This window comes from Hypanus sabinus, chromosome 15 (genome assembly GCF_030144855.1).
Source record: "Hypanus sabinus isolate sHypSab1 chromosome 15, sHypSab1.hap1, whole genome shotgun sequence".
Lineage (NCBI taxonomy): Eukaryota > Metazoa > Chordata > Chondrichthyes > Myliobatiformes > Dasyatidae > Hypanus > Hypanus sabinus.
In genome coordinates this window covers 76744642-76763134 of record NC_082720.1, presented here as the reverse complement: position 1 = coordinate 76763134, position 18493 = coordinate 76744642, and the positions used below count along the sequence as shown (strand labels likewise).

The 18493-nt window shown below is 39.7% G+C and overlaps 1 protein-coding gene across 2 annotated transcripts in view; it reads left to right on the top strand.

Annotated features, from left to right (window-relative positions):
• sgcd (sarcoglycan, delta (dystrophin-associated glycoprotein)) overlaps positions 1-18493 on the top strand; it is a 368829-nt gene that overhangs the window by 173510 nt on the left and 176826 nt on the right. The window contains exon 1 of one of the 2 annotated variants that reach the window (XM_059990539.1): positions 12530-12665. The exons of the other annotated variant lie outside the window; for it this stretch is intronic. The gene's annotated coding sequence lies outside the window, so the exon portion shown is untranslated. Of the gene's footprint in view, positions 1-12529; positions 12666-18493 lie in introns of those variants that run through there. 2 annotated transcript variants of the gene reach the window in all.

Below are 18493 nucleotides of genomic sequence, written 5' to 3'. Positions count from 1 at the left end.
ATGGAGTTTTAAAAAATGAGACAACATTCCTCCAGAATGATATCACAAAAGCACATGGCAAAACAGACTACACCAGAAAATCCATATAACGTTTGGCAATCTCCAAATACAGAGTCTGGAGAGGCTTATTAATATTGCACTACCATCTTAGCACGTTCCCCAGAAAGGAGCTCCAAAGCCACCAGACAAAAAAAGACTACCCAGACACACTAAGTCAGGAGACCAACTCTACCACCCAACAAACCAAAAACTAAAGCTACAAGACCTACGCAAAACCACATATTTACATATAGTTATAGTTAACATATAGTTGCAACAGTGCAAACAATACCATAAATAATAAAAAAACAGACCATGGGTACAGTAAAAATAGTCCAAAGATGTTAAAAGACTTTAAGTTCGAAAGAAACCACCACACAGTTTCCACAAGTCCTCAGGGTCCCGATAGACTTGTCATCCCACGCAAGCAGCAGAAGGGAATACCCCTGCTATGGACTTCCACAGCGCTGCCGGACTCAGCCTCTCAGATGCAGAACACAATGAAAGTGCCCTGACCGCAGCGGACACCGAGTCCTTCGATCCACAGAGCCTCCGACCATCCCATCCGGCACAGCCTCTCTGAGCACCATCCTCTGCCGAGCGCACTACGATGCCCCCGCCACCAGCCACCGGTGACGCGATCCCGAGTACTGGGGGACTGCTCTTCCCAGCAGAGACCTGGACCTCACAACAGCAGCAGCAACGAAGAAGGCCTTCCGGGAGATTTCCAGACATTCCTCCGTGCTCCCACGTCCATTTTTTATCAGATTAGGATTGTGCACGGCACCCTGCTTGACAAATAACATATCAACTCCTGGAGAGGCCGCTGCAAACTGCATTGCACCACCACCTTGAAGTCCATTGGTGGACTTCCTTTTGCAGCACCCCGCAGGAGTAAAAGCTGGACAGGACTCTAACCCACATCATGAACCAAAGTCAGTCCTAGGTGTGGCCTCTGTAAGTCCTGCAGCAGTGTCTCAGATACTGGCTACTCTAAGTTCAGTTCAATTCAGAGAAGCCGTTAAAGAGGTTAAAAGTACTTTTACAGTGAACGAGTAATCGATGCTTATTGGTTTGCAGGGGAGAATGTAGTTGTTGAATATCATTTTTTTATTGTTAAAATACACCTATTTATTAACTTTGGTAATGCTATAATAGCTGCCTGTGCCTTGAAGAGAAAACGGTGATGTCATTTTGCATGGGTGGAGTAGAATGAAGATTTGCCACGTTCTAGAAAGGAAGACGTTCGAACGTTTTTCCCAAGTTTGGTGAGGAAGGATTTTCGCGAGTAAATTGATCAGCACTGGATAGCATGATGGTGACGTTCCTTAATCAGCCTATGTAGCGTGAGCGAGAACTCATTTCAAGGTCTAGCCTATATGTGTTTGGAAGTTAAGCACGCATTTGCCAAATAATTGCCACTACTATATTGGTTTTGTATATTTTGTTTTAATTATTTTCATACTGTATACATAACAAGGGTGTGGTCTGAAGTTAAACTGTGATTGTAATAGTGGGAACTGTTTTTTTAAAATTATTTTGTTGTTTTTATTTTGATACCCTCTTTCTGCAATAAAACATCTAAAACAAATAAAGGAATTTAATACCCGAAAAAGTATTTGTTGTCCTGTGTGTGTATTTTCCCCCAGGCTACAAAACAAGAGTGGTTTGCCGAAGAGTATCTGAACGCACAACACGTTGAACCTTGAAATGGATGGGCTACCACAGAAGAAGACCACCACTGGGTTCGACTCTGAGCCTAATAAAGTGGTCTCTGAGTTTATGTCTCAGAGGATTGCATGATATAGCTCAGCGACATTGTTGATTCCACACATTGGTAATTGTTGTTGATGCCTTAAAAGAAATACGTTGTAACAGATCAGCTTGAGTTCATCTTCATCGTGGTAGCAAAAAGGAGACCTGCAGACACAAATTCAAATTCAAAGAGCAAGGTGCAGGGTTTTAGTGTTTTCTCCCGTTCCCTAACTCAACCTGAAATATTGATCGCTTCTCTTTCCACTGGGAATGCCTGATCATAAGTTATGTTCCTCACATTTTCTCTTTATTTTGGAATTCCAGCTCTGATTTCATTGAAGCAGTGATTAAAATTAAAGACAGCTCTTGGTGTTCAAATTCAATGAGGGAAAAGGAAATAAGAGCTACGCATGAACTTTTGCCCATCTTATTTGCATATAATTCCTATTAACATTTATATTATTTCTGAAACAGAAGTGAGATTCACTTATTTTACAGCTGAAATTAGGAGCACCAGTTGGGTGTTGGTACACATTGATCTCTCTTCAAATAACTTCTGCCTCTGTACTAACCTTGTATTCTCAATGCCAACAGAGACGTCTGTTTTCCCAATTTCCTTGGAAGCATGAAATCTGCAACTATCATGTAAAAAGTAATATTATTTAACCAACAACATCTGAAACTAGCAAGTTGCAATACTTTATTCAGTCTTTTGAATGGTTTAAAGCCACACATTTTAGCTTCTTGACATTTCTTAATTCTCTGTGGGCATGAACTGCTGTGTGTTACGTGATTGTTTAATACCATGCTACACAGAAATCCGTGCTCAGACAAATAGCATTCTATGTATGGCAGCGTCACGTGAGATAGAATTCTCCACTCTGTTAAAAAATTATCAACAAAATGCCAGCTCGTGTAGAAATTTTTTATTACTGAGAGACATCCAGTTATTCATGTGTGACTTTATCCTTAATGTGCTATTTTATTGAATGTTAAGACTGATGGCTTTGTAGGTAAATGTAGCATTATGTTATTAAAACATTCACATTATTCTCCTTACAAACTTCAGCAAATATCCTGTAACTATATGAAAAAAGTATATAAAAAGTAAGTGCAAAATAATTAGTGTTTTTTCATTTTCCGAGTCATAAGCCAGAGGTATCCCAGTTCTGATCACTCATAGGTGCTATTATTTATTGTGATAAACATCAGTCTTATCCACAGCCATGAAAAAATATTTCTGATCCATTATATTCAAATGATGCATAAATCATTCAGGATATCCTACCATTTTCTGTTTGTCTGTTGATCTTACAGGCAATAGAATGGCATAAAATATTCAACAAGTGACATCATTTAACTACTGAAAGTTAAGGTCCTGCTGTTGTCTCCTCCGTCAGACTGGTAGGTGTTGAGGGGGAGGCTGTCCTCTCTTGGAGTGGGAGGTGGGGTTGGGGGGGGGAGAGCCCCACCTCTCTCTGGGGAGGGGTGAAGGGTTCCTGCTGTTGTCTCCTCTGTTAGACTTCTGGAGGAGTGGTGTCATTGGTGGGGAGGGAACTCCATTGCTGTTCAACTCTTGGAGTGGGAATCCATACTGGTCCTTCTGGCTTGTTACTTTTCAAGGACAAAATAACATTCAGAGGATGAGAGGTGACCTGACAGAGATGTATAAGGTGATGAGAGGCGTTGATCATGTGGATAGTCAGAGGCTTTTTCCCAGGGCTGAAATGGTTGCCACTAGATGATACAGGTTTAAGGTGCTGGGGTGTAGGTACAGGGGTCAGGGGTAAGTTTTTTACGCAGAGAGTGGTGAGTGCATGGAATGGGTGGTGGAGGGAGATATGATAGGGCCTTTTAAGAGACTTTTGGATAGGTACATGGAGCTTAGTAAAATAGAGGGCTATGGGTAAGCCTGGTAATCTGTAAGGTAGGAACATGATTGGCACAACTTTGTGGGCCGAAGGGCCTGTATTGAGCTGTAGGTTTTCTATGTTTACTTAATGCAAGGGAATAATGTAGTAATGGGGATTAGAAAGAACATAAGAAATAATATAGGAAGTAGCACAGCATTAGAAGAAGACGTAGGATTATATGGCCTCTCATTGGTAATCCACTGTTCAATAAGATCATGGCTGACTTTTTATCTTGGACTTACTTTCCTGCACTAACTCTATATCCCTTTATTCCCTTACTATTTAAAAATCTATTGATCTTTGTCTTTAAAACTCTCAGTGACCAATCCTGCACAGCCCCGTTGAGTAGAGAATTCCAAAGCTTCACTTCATCTTGCTGGAATTTCTTCCCATTTCTGCATGAACGGCCTGCACTTTATTGTAAAACTGTGACCCCCGTGGTTCTAAAAATGTCAACTAAAGAAAACTCTACCCTATTGTACGATGGTGATGTTTCCAAAGATCATTCCCCATTCTTCCAAAGCCAAGTGTGTGTAGGCCCACCGGTTTAATTTTGTCTCGTGTGGCAAACCAAAAATCCAAGGCATCCGCTTGGTGGCCCTTTACCTCACTCCATATGAGTGAAGATACAAGAATGAGTCTGTTTTCTATAGTGAAAGTGGAGGCCTATTGATGCACCATCAATAACTCTCGGAGACGTGAGGCAAGATATAGGCTTTTATTGGCTGGAAGAAAGAACAAGCAGCAATTGACCACCACACTGCATCCTGGAGACTGAGGCCGGGGCGGTGTCTCCAATCACCTTTATACCGGGGTCCGTGGGAGGAGCCACAGGAACAGTCAATGGGGGGGCGTGTCCAGACAGGTATATGTAGTTCACCACACCTACATGAAGTGGTTGTCCACAGCAGGTTGAGAAACTGTGTCAAATAAGGAATATCGTAAGAGATAAGCCACAATAACTCTACAGAGGAAAGAACCAGCTTAAATTTTCAGGGAAAAAAATAACATTCAAGGAAAGTGACACTCGCAGCAAATTGTAGTGGGCAGTAAGTATATTACTTCAATATAAGTGTCAAAAAAAGTTAGCAAATAATATTCAAAAGCACCTTATTGAGAGAAACACCCAGGATTTACAGTGGCAACATCAAAATTGGGGATACACAAGGTATGCAGCTTTGTATACGGGACTGCATAATTAGTAAGCCTTTAAAATTTTTTTAATATTATTTCTTCAATCTGCTTTTTTCCGAAGTTGTTATTAGCAGAACATAATTATCCCAAACAAAGTAAATGGAGAGGAATAAATGGAGAAAACACTCAAGCAATGAAAGCAACTTGAGGCTAATCAGTTTAACCTTAGTCATGAGTAAACTTTTAGAGTCAATAGTCTGAACAAAATAGCATTTGGAGAAGTTTGATACAATAAAGGAGAATCAGCACAAATTCTTACCGGCAGATGATGTTTGACTAATCCAGTGCAATGTTTTGGATGAGCTACCAGAAAATTCTATTGAAGGGAATGAGGTTCATTCCCTGAGGAATGGGGATTTTCAGAAGGTATTTGACAGTTTCTCATAGAAGGGAGATTGGTAGAATAACATGGATAACAAATAAAAGGTAAAGGACAGAACATAGAGTTGTGCTGAATTATTACTTTTTAGACTGCAAGATAACAGGCGATATAATACTCAAGAGTGATTCCATAGAAGAATGAGAAAGAATCCTGGAGGATGGAATTGAATCAAATAAAGATTAAACCCAGAATAAGTAATTTCCATTTCAAATTATTATTTCTAAGCAAGTATTTTGAACAACTACGCTTAATACATTCAGTGGCCACTTTATTAGGTACCTCCTGCACCTAATAGAATGACCACTGAGTGTATGTTTGCCATCTTCTGCTGCTGTAGCTCATCCACTTCAAGGTTTGATGTGCTGAACATTCAGAGATGCTCTCCCGCAGACTACTGTTGTAACGTGGTTATTTTATTTAATGTCACCTTCCTGTCAGCTTAAATCAGCCTGATCTCTTTCATTAGCAAGGTGTTTTCGCCTACAGAGCTGCCATTGACTGGATTTGTTTTCTTTTGCACCATCCTATGTAAACTTTAAAGACTGATGAACGTCACAATCCCAGTTTCTGAGCTACTCGGAGCACCCTGTCTGGCACCACAATCACTCCACAATCAAAGTCATTTCGATCACATTTCTTCCACATTCTCATGTTTGGTACAAACAACAACTGAACTTCTTGACCACGTATGTATGCTTTTATGCATTGAGTTACTGCCATATGATTGGCTGATTAGATATTTGTATTAATGAACAGGTGTGCCTAATAAAGTGGCCACTAAATTTATATTTTGGAAAACAAATAAAACTGCAAATACTGGAATCTGAAGCAAAGAAAATGCAGTAAGCCATTCAGACAACATCAATGGAAGGAGAAACCAGTTAACATTTGATTTTGAAGATGATCAAAGATTCTGATGAAGGGTCTTTAACCTGAAACATTAACTACTTTCTCTTTCCGTAGACATCACTGGTTAAGTTCCTCCAGCATTTCTGTTAATATATACTTTTCTTGTTTACTGATGTGTTTAAGAATACCCATGGTGAACATACTATTTGGAAAGGTCCAGAGATGGGAATACTTATTATCTTCTGTTCTTCAAAACTAAAAGTTCATTAATAAATTTGGGTGAAACCCTATTCAGTGTTCTTGAGTGCTGGAAACAGTTTTACCAGTGCAGAAAGTGACAATGAAGGTAAAAAAAAATTGCACAGTATTGTAGCAGAATGTGTTCAAGTTGAGAATTTTTGCTTTACGTTGAGCTTTTATTGAGTAAATAGCACAATTGCTGAAGTGCTGCTTTTTTTTTGCCATTTACAGCAAGTCCACTGGAGCCAGTCTGTCTCCTGCTTCTGTTTGTATTTCTATTTTCATGTGTGAAGGGCTGGCTGAGCAAAGCTCCAAACGCCTGATGGCCTGTGTCACGTGGAGAACACTCCCAGGAAATGTAATATTGCTTTCAAATTGTCTGGCAGTCAACCCTCCAGCTGCGGCTTATTTCTGTTCTGACTGTGCAACCTTCAGTGAAGCAGGATTCAGACTCACGGAAACAATCATCAGCCCCCTTCTCCTAGCGTTTCTCCACCCTCATCTCTCACCTCACGCTGATCTAATCTTGAAAGTCAACTTTAAGCTGTATTTTTTCCAATTCCCCTAGCCCTTTGTATTTTCAGAATCAGAGATGGCTGCTGGTCTGGTATTATAAAATATATTCTTGTGTATTATTCCGGAGAATTGTCATTAAACATTATGTACTACAAGATTTATTTAGGAAGCAAAGCTGCTCCCAATCTTCAGGGCTGTAGCACACAGCGCCGAATAGAAGGGGCTGAGGTCTCATTTCTAGGGTGAGAGCACAAGTGCCCTCCCTCCCGAGATGACTTCCTTACTAATGATACATCCTGCAAGTTCACCTAGAGAACCCTGCACATGGACTCTTCAGTCATTTGCATCTCTGATTTCTGAATTCATTCCCTGTTTCAAAGTAGTCTGTGACTTTAATCTTTCTACCAAACTGTATTCCATTTGCCAATTCTTTGTCCATTCTCCCGGACTAAGTCCTTCTGCAGACTCAACAATACCTGCCACTTCATATTGTCCACAGTCTTGGCCGCAAAGCTATCAATTTCTTCATCCAGATCACTGACATATAATGTGAAATGAAGCGGTCCCAGCACCAACCCCTGTGGAACACCACTAGTGAACGGCAGCCAACTAGAATAGCCCCCCCTTTATTTCCACTCTTTGCCTTCTCAATCCCTAGTATCTTTCCTGAAATACCAACATTCAAAGTTCAAAGTAACTTTATTATCAAAAGACATATATGTCACCATATACAACCCTGAGATTTATTTCTTTGTGGCAATCACGGGAAATACAAGAGGCACAATAGAATCAATGAAAGACCCCAACTGGGTGGACAACAACCAGAGTGCAAAAATATCCAACAGACTGTGGAAATGAACAAGAAAGAGAAAAATATATTTAATAATAATTAATTAGCAATAAATACCGAGAACAGGAAATGAAGAGTCCTTGAAAGTGAGTCTAGTTCAGTGGGAACAGTTCAGTGATGGGGTGACTGAAATTGAGTGAAGTTATCCCCTCTGGTTCAAGAACAATGGGCTCTTATCTTGTTAAGCAACCTCATGTATGGCACCTTGTCAAAGGCCTTCTGAGTATTTAAGTATAAAATATCAATTGACTCTCCTTTGTCTACTCTGCTTGATGTTTCCTCAAAGAATTCCAACAGATTTATCAGGCAAGCTTTCCTCTTAAGGAAAACCTTACTCTTTATTCTGGAGATTTCAACCTTTCCTGCACTCTGCTTCCCTTTTACGCTACCATACTTTTCCAAGCTGTTGAACCAATCTAATGTAGTTTAAAGCCCTATCCACGGCCCTAGTTATGTGGTTTACCAGGATCACAGTCCTAGCATTGTTCAGTTGGAGCCCATCCCTTTGGAACAGCTCCCTCCTTCCCCAATACAGGACCTAATGTCCCACAAATTCAAACCCACTTCTCCCACACCAAACATTGACCAAACACATTTAACTCTTTTAACTCTTGTGCTAATTTGCATGAGGCTCAAGTAACAAGAGATCAAGTACTGTAACAAGAGATTATTACCATTTTGGTCCTGTTTTTTAATTCATTCCCTGAATGGTTTAGTGGGACTTGCAGCAATCCTGAATGTCCATAGATGTCATTACATTGATTAGCCTGTTTTTGAAAATCCATATCTATTTAGCTACCTGTGGGATTAAAATTCATCTCTCTGGATCAATGGTCCAGGACCCTGGCTCCCAGTACAGTTAATTAATCACAGCACTTCCCTACATTGTATAAAGAAAACCATTGTGGGAATCATATATAGACCTCCAAATGGCAGCCAAGGTGTGGGGTTGAGATTGCAAAAGGAGCTGGAAAAGGCATGTAGTAAGGGGAATGTCACAATTGTAATGCGGGATTTCAATATGCAAGGGGATTGGGAAGATTAGGCTGGTGTCAGATTGCAAGAGAGGGAATTTGTTGTGTGCCTACTAGATGACATTTTCAGAGCAGCATGTGCTTGAGCCTATGAGGGGAAAGACTATCTTAGAATAGGTGTTATGTAATAACCCTGATCTTATTAGGGAGCTTAATATAAAGGAACTCTTAGGAGATAGTGATCATAATATGAATGAATTCATGCTATAATTTGAGCAGAAGAAATATAAGTTACATGTATCGGTATCACAATTACAGAGGCATGAGAAAGGAGCCTGCCCAGGTGGATTGGAGGAGGGTACTAGTGGGGATGATGGCAGAGCAGAGAAGGCTAAAGTTTCTGCGAATAGTTCACAGGTCACAGGATAGATAAGTCCCTCAGAGGGAGAAGTTCTCAAATGGTAGCGGTAGGCATTCCATGGTTGACAAGGAAGTTAAGGATTTCATAAAAGCCAAGGAAAGGGTATATAATGTAGCAAAAGCGAGTGGGAGGTTAGATGATTGGGAAGCAGTTAAAATCCAACAAACAGCAACTAAAAAGCTATAAGAAGTGAAAAGATGAAATATGAGGGTAAACTAGCCAAAAATATAAAAATATAAAGCGTGTTATTAAATGTTTATAAAGAGTGGAAGAGAGTTAAGAATTGATATTGGACCACTGGAAAATTGTGCTGGTGAGGTAGAAATTGGCGAGAAAGAAACGGCAGATGAACTTTTTGGGTATGTTGCATCATTCTTCACTTGGAAGACACCAGCAGTGTGTCAGAGGTCCGTGACTGTCAGGGAGTAGGAGTGAGTGCTATTGCTATAATAAAGGGAAACGTGCTAGACAAGCTGAAAAGCCTTAAGGTGGATAAGTCACCTGGACCAGATGGACTACATCCCAGAGTCCTGAGAGGGGTTGCTGAAGAGATAATGGATGCACTGTTCATGATCTTTCAAGAATCCCTTGATTCTGGCATAGTCACAGAGGACTGGAAGATTGCAAATGTCCTCATGCAAGACTCCCAGATGTTTAATTTACAGGATGAGTATGTGGTAAAGAAGGCAAATGCAATGGTGGCAATTATTTCAAGGGGAATAAAATATAAAATCAAGGAGATAATACCAAGGATATAAAAAGACATTAGTCAGGCTGCCACTTGGAGCATTGTCAACAGTTTTGGGCCCAGTATCTCAGAAAGGATGTGTGGTCATTGCAGAGCCCAGAGGAGATTCATTAGGATGAGTCCGTGAATGAAGGGGTTAATATGTGAGGAGTGTTTGGCAGCTTTGGGCCTGTACTCAGTAGAATTTAGAATAAAGCAGGGCTATCTCATTAAAACCTACTGTATGTTGAAAGAACTAGATAGGGTCGATGTGGAGAGGATTCTTCCTATGATGGAGGTATCCAGAACTAGAGGGCACAGCCTCAGATTTGAGGGGTGACCTTTTAGAACAGAGGTAAAGAGGATTTTTTTATAGCCAGGGAGTAGTAAATCTATGGAATGCCCAGCCACAGACTGTGGAGGCCAAGTCTGTGGGTATATTTAAGGCAGAAGTTAATAGCTTCCTGATTGGATATGGTGAGAAGGCATGTTTATGAGGTTGAGTGGGATCCAGGATCAGCCATGATGGAATGGCGGAGCAGACTTGATGAGCTGAATGACCTAATTCAGCTCCTATGTCTTATGGTCTTATGGAAAAGGAACATTTCTGAGAGTATGAAGACACAAGTCAATCAAAGTATGGATAAAGTTTATACGGTCACAAATATTCTAGGGCTCATCTCTGAAAAACTAAGACATCAAGGTTTAAAGTTCAAATTTGAAAGAAAATTTATTATCAAAGTACATATATGTTACTATATATGTTATTCAACAATGATTCATTTTCTTGTGGGCATATTGAATAAATCTATGATAGAATATTAACCATCACAGAATCAATGAAAGACTGCACCATTCTTTCAACCAGTGTGCAATCGACAAAGAACTCTGCAAACACAAAAAGAAAGAAATAATATAAATAAATTAATAAACAATAAATATCGAGAGCATGAGATGACGAGTGAGTCCATAGGTTGTGGGAACATTCCTAATATGAGCAGCAAACATTGTAGGTTATTTTGAGTAGCTCAAATGTTCCTCTACACCATGTGCAAAAGTAGAGGAATTTAATGAAAATCTGAATTTCTAAATGCAGTCAGGTCCTTTGTGCATGAGTTATACAGTTTACAAGATTTATTCCTCCATGCACAAGATGTCAACCCACATGGATAATCCTGACACTTGGTTCTAGTGAGGTATGCAGGGTTTTCATTTGAAAAGTTGATGATTTCTTTCCTCCTACAGATGCTGCTTGGCCCACAAGTTCCTCCAGCAGAATGCTTGTTGCTTCAGATTCCAGCATTCTTAATCTTTTGTGCCTTCAATGCACCACTTAAATAATAATGCCTGAAAGTTAGGTGTCTCCAATGTATTGACTTTTTTTTCCTAAAGGACAAGAATGCTCTAAAAATTACTGTGATCAGGCTAGATCCAAATTTTACACCCTTGCCTTGATATTCATTTCTAAAGGATGGGGTTCATTCAAATTGCAGTCTAAATTTCTGAATGGATATTTTTGACTCATTATTGTCAACCACCCCACTGATGAAACTGCAGTTTATATTATTCAGATCATTTCTCAAAATTCTTCTCAGGGCATTTTATTTCAGGGAAGGTATGACTGTTGATACTGTGCAAAACCGAGTATCAACATTTATACACAACCCTAAACACATATAGCACAGATAAGTTAGCAAGCACATTTAAGAGTTTAAGATATCAGTAAAATACAATCACACAAAAAAATATTGTGCAAGTCCCTGAGCCCCAGAATGTTGCAGCAGTGTTTAGTTGAACCGATACAACTTGTCTTCTGTTGAGCGAGCACTATGAGATAGCACTGATTCCAGCATGGACACCACATCACCATCACATCCGCCACTCCAGTGGAACACCAACTCCAATGCCTCCCCCTGGGGGGAGGGGGGGCGCTGCAAGCAGACAACACCACAACTTGAGGCCTCGTCTTCACTATGGCTGAGGCCATGCAGGTCTGCTGTCACTCACCAATAAGCTGATAAATTGAGCATGCAGCTTTCCACTTCACCAATGTCCAACAGGGTCTTGCAATTGCAAGAGAAGTGACTAAGATAATCACCCGTTGTTAGACTGTTCATCTTTGATCATTCAAAATCCTAGTTAGAAGATACGGCTCAGATCACCTTCCTTTTCATTATCATTAATTATAATTAATTAATTCAGATTGTTCACAGAAAAAAATGAAAAAAAAAGCAATTATCAATATGGAGATTCAGAAATATCATCATTTCCCAAAATATAATTAAAACCAGTGAAGAATACGGATTATAGACCAACTGTTTCCAGTGAAATACTAATGGTTTACACATGTTTAAATTGAATACAAACCACCTCCTAAAGAGAGCAAGGAATAGTACATTATTTAAAATCAACTTTTAAGAAACTTGATGTCTGAGTTGGACGATATGTAGGACCTTGTTTCTTGGTTAGTTTCTTAATAACCACAGTGGAAGAGGGTCCTAATCAACTGAGCTGCCTTCTATTCTGCTGCCCTCTTGGAACTTGACCAAGGTGATGTAAATCAAGCTGTCTGACCGAGTAGAATTCAGTCATGGAACGATTACTTGGTCAGCAAAGCTTGTGCTCTGCATAAGATTCAGGAAATTCTTTAGGCCTGTGGTTGAACTTGGCTGGGGGACACACTATCGGAAAATTCTGAGTCTGCCTGCTAGTCCATCCCAGCCCAGTCCAGCCCACGTGCTGTAGTTGGTGAGAAGCTTCGCTGGTGGACACACCCCAGTCTGCCTCAGATTAAAGGACTGAAAGGTAAGGGAAAAACAAATTCTATTATTTTAAATGTTCTGCTACTCTTTAATCACATTCCTTGGTCTGCTTTTATCTGTGCTGTGTGCTTTTTTGTACTAGATTAAAGGCTTAAAGACTTTTTCCCCTGTTGCAAAGGAGTGACTTTATAGTTAAGTCAAAATAGTGAAAGGCACTTGGCTGAGAAGCAACAGCTGTCTGTGAGTTTTAAAGCTCGGATAACTTCAGAACTTACTGTTGCCATCAGACCACTCTAAATTTAGACAGCTGCTCCACAACTCTCTGCTTTTAAGGAGGTTCTCCTGAATGTTCAAGTTTGTTTGGAAGTGGGAGCAATTCAAGTGTCTCAGGGCAGCTGGTAGCAGTGTCTGCTTTTAACTCTTAACTGACAGTGTCCGGCTGAAATGAAAATTAAAACATTGTTCAGCTTCATGTTAATTTGTCCAGGATGATTTTTCCATAAGGAGCAACCCTACCCCCCCTTCTTCAACAGAATGTTTAATTTGAAAGTATATACACTGATATGTAAAGTAACGATGACAGTCAAAACACTCCTTCCTCGCTAATGCCTGCTTGCAGAGCCCCCGAATCTCAGATTTTATCTGAATATTTTAACTCAGTACGTGGGCTATTGTGATAAAGTGCAGCAAAGGCTGGAACTATTAATGCTGGGGATATACTTACGAACTTTTCTTATCATACTCATACTGGTGACAAGTAATTTGACCTTGCTATTTGTCACTGACTAGCTCAATGCGACCAGCGTTTGATCTTCTGTGTCGTTCTTTGACTTTGTTTTATGCAGTTAAAATAAGGCTGATGTTGCAGAGCTGATACTTATTTTGCTTCTACAAACTATCTCTTGCTTCTCTCTCTTGCAACACCTCTCCTCCTATCCTCCACATCCAAAGATCTTTACACACAGAGATTTAATATTCTCTTTATACACCGTCTGACAAATTTTATAAACCCACTTTCAATTCTTAGAGGAAAGCTAATGAAAATGGAATGACCTGTACTTCTTCATCTTCTACCTCTAGCATCTTCTTCAGTGTGATGTCCAGCAGTGGATTACAAAAAAAGTGCAATTGTTGTTTTAAGTGGGAAATGCAAGAGTGAGTTTGTACACAGGAAACACAAGCATGTGGATTAAGAACATTGGCAATAACCCCTTGAGTTATAAACTGGGACTGGATAGCTGGGGTGTCCAAGAGACTGCAGGCACTGGAAACTGGAGCAAAAAGTAAATTGATGGAATAAATCAGCAACATCTAAGGAATGAAATGCACTGTCGATGTTTTGGGTTGATATCCTTGACGTATAGAGGGCAACCTATCAGTATAAGGAGGTAAGGGGGAGGGGTGGAGCAGGAACTGGCAAGATTTAGGTCTTGGTGAGAGGGGTGAAAGGAGATGGAGGAACCGTGGAAATAGTAATGGAGGATGGAAGATGATAGCTGGACGCGACAAAGGGCTACAGATGCTGGAATCTGATTGGGAAGTCAGTTGGAATGTGGAACTAAATAAAGGAAATGGGGTAGACAGTTGGGAAAAGTGGGAGGAGAGGAACAATTTGGAGGATATATGCATAGTGGTTTGAGCTAGCAGCTGGGAGCACAAGAAAGCATTGGCAGACTGAGCCGAATGCTCAGCAAAGCGATTGCCTGGTCTGCGCTTCATCTCACTGACATAACTGAATTCAATAAACCACAATGAAAGCTGTTTAGAACTGTCAGTGGTGATGAGATAGGGGCATGTGTTAAACTCCTAGAGGATGGGTTGGGACTGTTTTCCCTGGAGCAAAGGAGTGGCCTATAGAGGTTTATAAAAATCATGAGAGGCAGATATAAGGGAGATGATTATAGACCTTTTCCCAATATTGGGGTGTCTAAAATTAGTGGCCATGGATTCACATTGAGAGGGGAAAGATTTAGAAGGGATCAAAGTACAACCTTTCCATACAGAAGGCAGTGGATATATGCAACCAACCATCAGAAGAAGATATAGAGGTATGAACAATTACAACATATAGTCATAAATTGATAGAACACCACAGCATGAAAGCAGACCCTTTGTCCCGTCTAGTCTGTGCCAAACTTGAAATGATTTAAACATGATACATGGATGGGCAAAGACCAATGAGTAGGCACCTTGGCTGGCATGGATGAGTGGGACTGAAGGGCTTGTTTCACTACTGGATAACTGTGGCTTTATGACTCTTAACACTTACCTTTTTTCCTTAGAAGGGATATAGATAATTTTATAATTGCTTACAAAAGTAGCAAAGGCCTCTTTTTAATATCCTATATAACAGTGGGACTTTCTTGATGTGCAGTACTCACAGAGTGCTGCTCTGAAATACTGTTATTGAGTCTGAAGCTCAAGCCTGCAGTTGAACTTGAACAGCCTGTATAACAGAGGCAAGAATGCTATCATTTGAGCCACCACTGACACAGCAACCTAATTTGCTTTCATAACTTCAGTCCAAATAGCCCCTTTATGTCTAGGCAGTCATATTATCATTAGATTTATATCCTCATGGTTTTGTAAAGAAAGCACTAATGTCTTTATCTTTTGAAGAAAACTGATATTATGTCTAGCCTAATTAAAAAGCTTCACTGGAATATTTTATCTAGGGATGCCTTTGAGATGTGGTGCATTAGAAATTCAAAATAGTTGTCGTTCCCTGAATCTTGATGAAGCTTGATTCAGGGAAAAGCTCTTCCTTGACAAGGTTTGTTTTGTTTTATGCTGTTAACTTACTTTGGTATTAGCTATAATAAAAACAATTTCTTTTGTTATTCTGTTTGATTGTGAAGCGTTATAATACTTATTGGGTTATTGTTGTAAAGACTACAGCATATATGCATGAGTAGCCTGTTGCCTCTATTGTTTTGTTTTGTCTATTACTTGCTGGAAGTGTAAGCTGATAATGATATAGTGGGGGCAACGAGACACCTGGTATCTCTATGAACAATGAGACCAACAGTTTGTCTCTTTTACAAATTACATTTAAAGTTTGAGAAAGAAGTAAAGTCAAGAGGTACAAGAGGAACAATAAATATAAGGTAAATAAACCTGTCGTGAGTCATGAGTTTAAACTGCTTCCTTATATATTATGACATTAACTGTTCTGATTATTCAAGTTAATCTTCCTTCCTAATCCTCATATCCCTGATTTCCTTTGTATTCAAATCTATCACACAACTTCAACACTCAGTAAGTGAGCCATCATAGAATTCTGGGGTACAGCATTCCAAAGGTTTGCAATCGTCTCAGAACAGAACTCTCTCTAAATCTCAGACTGAAAACCTGACACCTTACCCTGCATCTAATCCATTTCCGTCCAAGACTCTGTAGCTAAGGGATTCTCTTGGGATCAGTACTGCCAATTCCCCTCAAAATATTATATTGTCTCAGTTAGACCATCTTTCTAATTCTTGTGAACTTAAGTGAGTTGCTTTATACATCAACCCTCTCATCCTCTTAAAGAACTTCTGCTGCTCCAATTCTAATAAAAAAATACCTTTTTTAAAGGAAATAAACCAAAAACTACATACTATAAACACTGGTACCATTCCTATAAACTAAAAAGACATACCAACATGTTGCAGATGAACAAGTCATCCATTGCAGTAATTGAAACTAGATGAATGGATTCTAGTTCACCCAATGCTTCTTCCATACTTCCTTATCCCATTCTTAATAAGCCTGAACTCATCTCCATATTTATATAGTTTCATATAGTTTATTTGCCACAATGATGATTTCACAAATGTATGTTATTTCCTCAGATATCCTTTTTACACAAATGGTCTAAAAACATTTTGAGACCATACATCTCAGCATACTGTTCACAGTTCACATTTAATGCTGTGAAGCTAGCTTCCTTAAGCACATAAAACTCCCCAACATTAATAAATCAGTTATTTGATATGCTTCATGTATCCATCTGATCTGCAAGCATCCTTAAACTAAGCAACTTAGAGTCAGCTTGTCTGTTTTAAACAATCCAAGTGAAATAACCCATTGTCTCGTACTACACCTTGAGCAGCAATAAAGCAGGTGTAGTTACTTTCCACAGAGAGACTGTCTGTGCTACAAATAGAGCTTGTTTGCAAAGCCCAATTTTTAACTTCAATCTGATTACTGATTTACATTTACATTTGAAGAACTGAAGACTGACTCCCACTGCCAGAAGCTAAACAAATTGTTATTTGGAAGTTTACTTACAGTATATTGGGTTGTTCTTACAAGTGGCAGCTGCTGTGTTTCAAAAGCCGGAATTAAGGAGTGAATATCCATACCATAGTTCCATGATGTAGTGTGCTAGGAGACTGGATAACAACAGTAACGTATGTATGTGGTGCAGCTCCATTCATTTGAATGGCGTCACCAAATCTCACTAAAAGATAAGCAAAGACAAGTGGCTTGTTTAAATTAATAATAAGCTTAATTTTTGTACATGAATCTCTTGGCATTTTAAATGAATTTATTTTGAAGTATTCATTGATGACTTTTAGAAACAGTGCAAAGGGCTTTTTGACAGCACTCGCTGTCAGAGAACTGTCGGAGTGGTGTATAGGTAGGGTCTTAGTTCCCAGTGCCTGTGCTCTCAATGCTACAGCATTAAGAGAGGCTGGAGTAAGGGAGATGTATGGCCACAAAATGTGTGTGTGACAAGGGTCCCCTGCAGGTGGAGAAGGCAAAGCTTAAGCTGGATCCATTGCTATCCAGCCCAATGCTCTTAGCTGGAGGCAGAGAGGTGACTGATATTGTATTTATACTCGTACTCTTAGCGAGCAGCCTTAGCATTTACTAGGCATTCAATATGTAAATCGTAAGAAATAATGGATAGGTTTAAAGCAAGGTTTTTTGTAAGGCAAAGGTCAGAATAGTATTTGTTGGATTTTCAATTTTTGGAGACTTGCAATGCATTGCATGTCATTTAAACCACCAGAATTGTCACATTTTCACACTTTAATCCAAATTGACATCATTTAAAGAACCTTAATTTTCCAGTAGTATGCACCTCTTTATCTTTATGATCCAGTGCTTCTAATATTTGTCTGGAAATGGTTGAGAATAATATGTTTTACATGAGCTGAACAACATTATTGTGTGTTCTTTTAAAGAACCCTGACCATGCACACAGTTTGACAGGATATCCTGCTGAAGTTTTTGTTGTGCCAAGTTCCCAGCACTAGGGAAGCGATTTAAATCACTCCAGCATTGGGGAAGGGAAATGAAAAATTAGGATTGCTGGTACATTTAGCTGAATCTGGTATTCTTCTTAATTCAATAAATAGAGGAACTTTGGAAACTGGTTTCTTTCTTCTGCTGTACCGACACTTCATTTGGTGATTGGTTTATTATTGTCCCATATTCCAGGATGCAGTGAACACTTTGCTTTGTGTGCCTTCCATACAGATCATTTCAGAACATAAGTACATGGAGGTTGTACAAGGTTTCTGTAATTCTTTCCTGATGGTAGCAGCAAGAAGTCAGCATGACCTGGATGGTGGGGGTCTTTGATGATATATGTTACTTTCCTGCGACAGTGCTCCTTGTCGGTGTGCTCAATGGTGGGGAGGGCTTTACCTGTGAAGGACTGGACTACATCCACTACTTTTTGTAAGAGTTTCTGTACCTCCATACCAGTCCATGACATAATCAGCCACAACACTCTCCACCGCACATCTATAGAACTTGGTCAAAGTTTTGGATGACTTTCCGAACCTTAACAAACTTTTAGGAAAATAGAGGCGCTGCCATGCCTTCTTTCTAATGGCACTTACATTGTGGTATCAGGATAGATCCTCTGAAATGATA